This window comes from Hippopotamus amphibius, chromosome X (assembly GCF_030028045.1).
Source record: "Hippopotamus amphibius kiboko isolate mHipAmp2 chromosome X, mHipAmp2.hap2, whole genome shotgun sequence".
Classification (NCBI taxonomy): Eukaryota; Metazoa; Chordata; class Mammalia; order Artiodactyla; family Hippopotamidae; genus Hippopotamus; species Hippopotamus amphibius.
The window spans coordinates 20,461,503-20,470,425 of NC_080203.1; positions in this window are offsets into that span (position 1 = coordinate 20,461,503).

An 8,923-nucleotide genomic window follows, 5' to 3' on the forward strand; every position below is an offset into this window, starting at 1 on the left:
TAAATTGGTACAGCCACTATGGAAAACAATTTGGAGGTTCCTTAAAAAACTACAAATAGAACTACCATATGATCCAGTAATCCCACTACTGGGCATATACCCAAAGAAAACCATAATCCCAAAAGAAACTTGTACCATCATGTTTATTGCAGCACTCTTTACAATAGCCAGGACATGGAAACAACCTAAATGCCCATCAACAAATGAATGGATACAGAAGATGTGGCATATATATACAATGGAATATTACTCAGCTATAAAAAGGGATGAGATGGAGCTATATGTAATGAGGTGGATAGAACTACAATCTGTCATACAGAGTGAAGTAAGTCAGAAAGAGAAGGACAAATATTGTATGCTAACTCACATATACGGAATCTAAAAATGGTACTGTTGGACTCAGTGACCAGAACAAGGATGCAGATACAGAGAATGGACTGGAGAACTCGAGGTATGGGAGGGGGCGGGGGGTGAAGGGGAAACTGAGATGAAGCGAGAGAGTAACACAGACATATATATACTACCAACTGTAAAATAGTCAGTGGGAAGTTGTTGTATAACAAAGGGAGTCCAACTCGGGGATGGAAGATGCCTTTGAGGACTGGGGCGGGGAGGGTGGGGGGGGCTTGGGGGGGGCGTCAAGGAAGGGAGGGAAGATGGGGATATGTGTATAAAAACGGATGATTGAACCTGGTGTACCCCCCCAAAAAATAAATAAATAAATAAATAAATAAATAAAAAAAAAAAAAAAAGAAGAGAGGACACAGAGAGATACAGGTAGGGAAGAGGCTGTGTGAAGAGGCAGGCAGAAATTAAGTGATGATGCCACAAGCCAGGGAATGCTAGGAGCTTCCAGAAACTAGGAAGAGGTAAGGAACGAGTCTTTCCTAAGGCCTTCAGACGGAGCACAGCCCTGATGATACCTTGATTTTGGACTTCTAGCCTCCAGAACTGTCAAAAAATAAATGTCTATTGTTTTAAGCCAAAAAAAAAAAAAAAAAACAAATAACTCAATTTCATTCTTTTTTATGGCTGAGTAATATTCCATTGTATGTATGTGCCACACCTTCTTTACCCATTTATTTATTATATTAATATGGACTCTTGGATTCTTATTTTATTTAATGAAATAAAGTCTTTTACTATCATTTACTTAGAAACTCAAATTATCCTTCATTTGGTCAGTTGAAGCCCCTAACAAATGGTTTGTATTTCCTTTTGACATATTCCCTTAATGCTTTGGACAGTCTCTTACTTTCTGGCACACCAAGGTATTACAGACTCATCTTGTTCTTTTCCTGCCCCAGCCTTGAAATCAGCCATTTTTTCAATGAGTTTGGGTTCCTTTGAGTATTTAGAAACCAAGATCTGGGCATTAGATGTGCCCAATGTTTCTTGGGTGTCATTCCTTCTAGGCCCTTTCTGCAAGCAAAGCTAGAAAGTAGACACAAATATTCACCCATATACATCTGTATCTATTTACACATCTATATATTAACATCCATTAGGTCACACTGATACCTCCAAATCCAATCCAACAATACAGGGTTCATTCCATTTTTTCCCATTTTCTGTATTTATAACTCCCTTCTCTGACAAGGAGAAACCTGGCTGGCTTTATCCACAATATATTCATGTATTTGGTCAATCCTAGAATACGTAGAAAGTAATTCAGTACGGCTAACCCATGCCTTTGAGAAAAAGAAGGCTACAAATTAGAGTTTAATATTTTTTAGAATTCTTTTAATCTTTACCTGAGGTCATTGTCTTAATACTGTGTTCAAAACTTATTGGAAGGAGGAAGGAGGGACAGCAGATTTGCAGCCCAGCTTCAAGAAGGGTCTCTGCACTAAGTGGCCTGTAGGCACTGGGCACACGCCCTCCCGGCTGCCAAGATGCCCCAGAGGAAAGTCATTTCTGTCCAAAGAGCAGTGAAGAGAGAGCCCAAGAGATGTGTGAGGTTGTCAGCTAAACCTGCTTCTGCAAATGTGAAAATGAATCCCCAGAAGGCAGCAGGAAAGGATAAATCCTCAGGCAAGAAAGTGCAAACAAAAGGGAAAAGGGAAACAAATGGCAAACAGACTGAAGTGACTAACCAAGCAACTAAAGATTGACCTGCCAGAAAAAAAAAAAAAAAAAACTGAAACTGAGTGGAATCCAGCCTCTAATGAAGCAGGAGAGAAAGAAGCCAAGTCTGATTATGAGTATTATGAGTGGGTCCCTATATCTCTGTACTATCATAGGAATATCTTTCTCAACTATTTTGTAAATGCAAGTTTTTTTAAGTAGCTCTAGAAACCTTCTTAAAAAGGGAATACCGCTTCATTTCATTTGTTCAAGAAGTAAAATCATTTGCTGGGTGGGGTTTTTTTTTTTAATTTTTAAAAAATTTTTTTGGGGGTACACCAGGTTCAATCATCTGTTTTTATACACATATCCCTGTATTCCCTCCCTTCCTTGACTCCCCCTCCTCGAGTCCCCCCCACCCTCCCTGCCCCAGTCCTCTAAGGCATCTTCCATCCTCGAGTTGGACTCCCTTTGTTATACAACAACTTCCCACTGACTATTTTACAGTTGGTAGTATATATATGTCTGTGCTACTCTCTCGCTTCGTCTCAGTTTCCCCTTCACCCCCCGCCCCCTCCCATACCTCGAGTTCTCCAGTCCATTCTCTGTATCTGCATCCTTATTCTTGTCACTGAGTTGATCAGTACCATTTTTAGATTCCGTATATGTGAATTAGCATACAATATTTGTCCTTCTCTTTCTGACTTACTTCACTATGTATGACAGATTGTAGTTCGGTTTTGATTTTCTTTGTTTTTTTGTTTGAGTGCAAGCAGAAAATGGTGGGATATTGAATTATGCGCGGGTCTGACTCTCTTGGGTGTAAACTTAACATTCTATAGGTTGAGAAGAGGCAGATTTTATATCTTATAATACAAAATGTATGAAATGTCAATTTGGAGCCACAGTCATGAATTTAATGTCTTCAACATTTTAAATGATTTCTATTCCATGTTGTTTTTTTAATAGAATTGCTTCTTAAAGAAAAGCACTTTCTGACCTTGGCTTTCCCTGTCAGAATTGTGTGCACTTTGTAATGTATTTTGTTGTGGTAGTCCAGTTTTCCTAATAACTTAGTTATATGCTGTGAAAGATTGAAAATTCGTCTATGTAGTATGTATGATATCAAATTGTGAATTAGCGAGACTTACAGTGTAGCAGCTTACCAAACATTTGAAGGTATTGGTACTTGATATTGGTACTTTCCTTTTGAGGAAAATTTGCCTCCAAATTTTAAGCTGAAATTCACTGGAATAAGTATTTAGAAAAGAAGTACAACTACATGGCTTTGTGTATTTTTGGTGCATTCATTAAAATCTGAACAAATTGTTTATAATATCTGTGTACTGATCTTCAAAATAACCAATAAAACTTCATGCGTGAAAGAAAAAAAGTTATTTGAATCAGCGTAGTTATGTTATTAATTTAAAAACATAGTTCAGTACATATGTTACTATTCATGTTCCATTGTAGGGTTTTCCCCAATCCTTGTTGATTTTATTGATTTTCTTTATGGGTATGTGCAACATTAGATGCGGTTCCAAGATTAGAAATGCTCAAAAAGGAATCCTCAGGAAAGTGTCACATCTACTCCATTCCTATCTACCTTTTCCACCATGCTCCCACCCACACCCTGTAAGGAACAGATCTCTTAGTCTCTAGTTTATTCTTCCTGTGTGTTTTGCATAAATGACCAGATGCATGTACATTTTCTTATTTCCCCTTCTTTCTCAAACAAAATGTAGCATACTGCAGTGCTGTTTTGCACTTTGCTTTTTTTTACCTAACACTATATCTTGGAAATTACCCTACATCAGTTCATAGAGATCTTCTTCATTCTTTTCTGAAAATTTAATTTTATAAAACTGATAGTACTCCACTGTATGGAGGCACCATAGTTTATTCAACTACTATAATATTTTGCAGTTATAAGCAATGCTGCAATGAATAACCTTGTGCATATCTATTTTTGTATTGGTGGAAGTGAATCTTCAAGGTAGAGTGGGCTTGCTAGATCAAAAAACAAATGCACATGCAGCCTTATTAACTATTTCCAAATTCCCCTCCATAAGAGCTGTACCAGTTTGCATTCTAACCAGCAATGCATGAGAGTGCTCACTTACTCACAGTTTCACCAACACAGTCGTTTTTTTTTTTTTTAATACTTTTTAGTTTTTGCCAATCTGGTACATGAGAAATGGTATTCCAGTGTAGTTTTACTATGCATGACTCTTATAATGAGGGGACTTGAATATCTCTGTATATGTTTAAGGACCATTTTAAAAATTGTGGGGTAATTTTCTGTTTATGTCATTTGCCCACTTTTCTAACAGGTTTTCAGCCTTTTCTTTCAATTTTTAAGATTTTAAAAAATATGTTAGGGATATCAGCCCTTTGTTTATGATATATGTACCAAATATTTTCTCCTAGTTTCTCTCAATTGTTTTTCAATCTTGATTGTGATGGGGGGTGTGGTTTACATGCGAAAGTTTTTTATGTGTTCAAATTTGTCAATCTTTTCTTTTATTGCCTCTTCAGTTTAAGCCATAATTAGCAAGCTTTTTCCCACATCCAGGATAAAGAGGAATTCAGCCATGTTTTTTTCTAGGATTTGTTTGCTCTCATTTTTTACATTTAGATCTCTGATCCATACAGAAGTTATCCTTGCACTTAATAAAAAGTATGGATGTAGTTGTATTCTTTTTCCAAATGGCTAACCAGTTTTCTCAGAACCATTTATTAAAATTTCCATCTTTCTTGATAAGAACTTTCTTTACCTTCATTTCTTTGATGAGGATACTAAGGCTTAGAAGAGTAAACAGCTTGTCCAATGCTACCCAGCTAAGTAAATGTAGTTAGACATAGCCCTCTTTGAGGGGATGACTAAGACCTGCTATGTGAATATTTGGGGAAAGAACAAGTAGGGGTAACAGCAAGTGCTAAGATCCTGAGGCAAGAGCAAAATTGGCCCATACAAGGATAGTATGTCTGGAAAATGGTGAATATGGGAAGAATGTATGGGAAGAGATGGTGGAGAGGTAGGCAAGTTATACATTATACAAAACCTTGGTGAAGATTTTGATTGTACTACAAGTGTCATGGAAAATTTCTTGAAAAAAATTTAAGGACTTAAGTAATGAGCTCTAATTTACGTTTTTGAATAATCTATGTTGGCAGCGGTCTGAAAAATGGATTGAGAACAAGGAGACCAAATATAAGCCTGTTGCAGAAGTCCAGGAGAGAGTTGTTGGTAGTTTGCACCAGCATGGTGGCAGTAGAGGTGGAGAGAGGTAGACAGATTCACTTATCAATCAATGTAGTGAAACCTAGAGTAACGTAGGACTTTGCTTTGGCAAATTGTCACTCATACCCTACCATTCTAGATACAGCAATTTGAATTGAGCTCTAGCGTGATAGGCAGACAATTAAACTTAACATGCCCAATCTACAAGATCTTTATTAGCTTCAAGTGTGAAATGGTATACCCACACAACTGTGCTCATCTTTGACACTTCAAGGTTTATTAAAACAATAACTGCTTGGTTTTCATTTAAGCAACATGAATATTGGTTTACAGAAAATAGGAAATGTGGAGCTCTGTAAGCCCTATGACCCAGTAGTGATACCAAAAGACAATTTTGAGGAGAGAGCAGCAGTATTTTTTCATGATACTCTTTCAGAAGGTAAACACTTGCTCCCAGACATTCCAGATTTTTCCAATTCATGAATATATCTCTCCAGCCTAAATTTCTCTGAGCTCCAAACTCATATACCAATTTTCTTGATGTCTTCATTTATATATCGAATAGGAACTTCAAAACTATCATGATCAAAGTTGAAGTCATCTCTCCCTCCACATTTTGCTTCCCTCAATCTTCTTTTTCTCCCTTAATCATAACTCCATCCATCCACCTATCAGCTACAGCCAGAAAGGTGGGTATCATCTTTGATTCCTCTCTTTCTTTCTTCAGCCACCTCCATTTTATCCTTTAGCAAGTCCTCTAGTCCCTAGTTTTAAAGTAGAAGTTGAATCTTTTCACCTTTCTCTGCTGCCACTTCCAACCCTAGGCAATTCCTTAGTCATCCTTTGCCTGGAATTCTACAAAAATATCTTAAATAGTGTCCCTATATCCAGTCACATCTCTCCACCATCATTTTTCCACACTGAAATCAGGCATAAGACATCAGTCTTAAAATACAAATAAGATTTGACCACTCACCTACTTAAAACTCTTCAGTAGTTTCCTATTACCCTTAGAACAGGGTTTCTCACCTCAGCACTACTGATATTACAGGCCAAAAATTATTTGTTGTAGGGGGCTGTTTTGTGCATGGTAAGATGTTTAGCAGCATCCCTGACTTCTAATCACTAGATGTCAGTAGCAGCCCACCCCCAGCTTTGACGACCAGCAATGATTCCAGACATTGCCGAATAGCCTCTGGGGCAGAGGAGTGTGCAAAATTCCAGTTCATAATCACCACCTTAGAGTAAATCCCAATTCTTTACAATGACCTGTGAGACCTTACATGAGCTGAACTCTGCTCACCTCTCTGATTTTAGTGTGATCATACTTTCTTATGCTTACCATATTCCAGCCACAACAACCAGTTTTGGCATCATTGACGTCCTTGTTGTTACTGGGTTGTACTCTAGGCATAGGGCTTTTCCTTTGCCTGCGCTAATCCCTTTTTTTTGGAATGTTCTCCCCAAACATGTCCCTGCCTTGCACCACATTTGCTTATTTAACTTTTGCTCACACTTCTGATTTTAATGCAGTGAAGTCTTTCTTGATTCCCTAGACCAGTCAGAACTCTGGTCCTATGTAAAGAACTCTTCCTCATATGTACAATCTTGGGTCACTGGCACAATTCCTTCTCATAATTTTTCCCAGTATGTGTCTCATGAGGCCATGTCAGTGCTGGCTTACAATTGCATCCCCAGTGCAAGCTCTGGGGTTGATTACCTGGGTTTCCCCCCCCAGTTTTATTGAGCTATCACTGACATGAAGCACTGTATAAGATTAGGGTATATAACATAATGATTTGACTTACATATACAGTGAAATGTTTACCACAATAAGTTTAGTTAACATCCATCATCTCATATAAATACCTCCCCCCCAAAAAAAAGAAAATGAAAGAAGAAATATATTGTAATGAGTGATGAGAACTCTTAGGATTTACTCTGTTTACAATCCTATTTATCACACAGCAGTGTTAGTTATAGTCATCATGTACACTGCATCTCTCCTAGTACCTACTTATCTCATAATTGGAAGTTTATGCCTTTTGGCCACCTTCAACCAATTCTCCATATCCCAACCCTGTCTCTAGTAACCACAAATCTTTTTTAAGAGTTTCTATAAGTTTGTTTGTTTGTTTTTTAAGATTTCATATATAAGTGAGATCATACAGTATTTGTCTTTCTCTGTTTGACTTATTTCACTTAGCATAATGCCCTCAAGGTCCATCCATGTTGTTGCAAGTGGACTGCTTGGGTTCCTGACTCAGCTCTGCCACTTAGAAGCTATGTGACTTTGGATACATCATTTGATTTATTTAAGATTTACTTTCCTTCTCTGTAAAAGGGAAGAGGAGTGTTAATAATTACTTCCTTAGGTTATTGTGAAGATTAAATAAAAATCTTTTAGCAGCGTTCCTAGCACATAATAATAACTCAAGTAATGATCATTACTATCATTATTATTACCAATCACCATTATTATATTTGCACCAAGAAAACATAACTATAAGTAGCAACACAGCTATAGCTTTCCAAATAATTATTTCCCTTTTGACCCAAGAGGAGCTGCTTTTTTCCCTTTAAAATACATGAATAGATTGTTCTATTTTCTTATTTGATTTTTTTTAACTTTAAGGAGTAATTTGAATATTTTACTGCTGGCAACAAAATAATAATAGTCAATTCAGCATTGTCCTTGCTTGGTTAAGAAGTTAATTTCTTACATCTGATTTCTCCTGGTATTTAATGTCTCCTCTCAATGCCTATCTATCTGTTCTTTTTTCTTCAGCACCATAATTGGAAGAATAGAGGGCAATAATTAGGTAATGCTGAAATCATTTTCTGCTGAGGAATACTCCCAAACTCATTTTACAAGGCCAGCATTACCCTACTACCAAAGCCAGATAAGGTGACTACAAGAAAAGAGAAAACTACAGACCAATATCCCTGAAGAATACAGATGCAAACATTCTCAACAAAATATTATCAAACCTAATTCAACAGCACATTAAAAGGATTACACACCATCATCAAGTAGGATTTATCCCTGGGAAGCAAGGATGGTTCAACATATGCAAATCAGTAAATGTGATACACAACATTAATAGAATGAAAGGTAAAATCACATGACATCTCAATAGATGCAGAAAAAACACTTGACAAAATACATCCTTTCATGATAAAAACTCTAAACAAATTGGGTATAGATGGAGCATAACCTCAACACAATAAAGCCATATGTGACAAACCCCCAGCTGATATCGTACTTAATGGTGAAAAGTTGAAAGCTTTTGCTCTAAGCTCAGGAACAGGACAAGGGGCCTACTTACATTATCTTTATTCCATATAGTACTGGATAATCAGGCAAGACAATGAAATAAAAGAAATCCAAATCAGAAAGGAAGAAGTAAAATTATCTTCATTTGCAGGTGATATGATCTTCTACATAGAAAAATCCTAAGAACTCAGCCAAAAAATTGTTAGAACCAATTGATGAATTCAATAAAGTTACAGGATATAAAATCAACACACAGAAATCAGTTGCATTTCTATACAGTATCAATGAACTATCTGGAAAAGAAATTAAGAGAACAATGCCATTCACAATAGCAT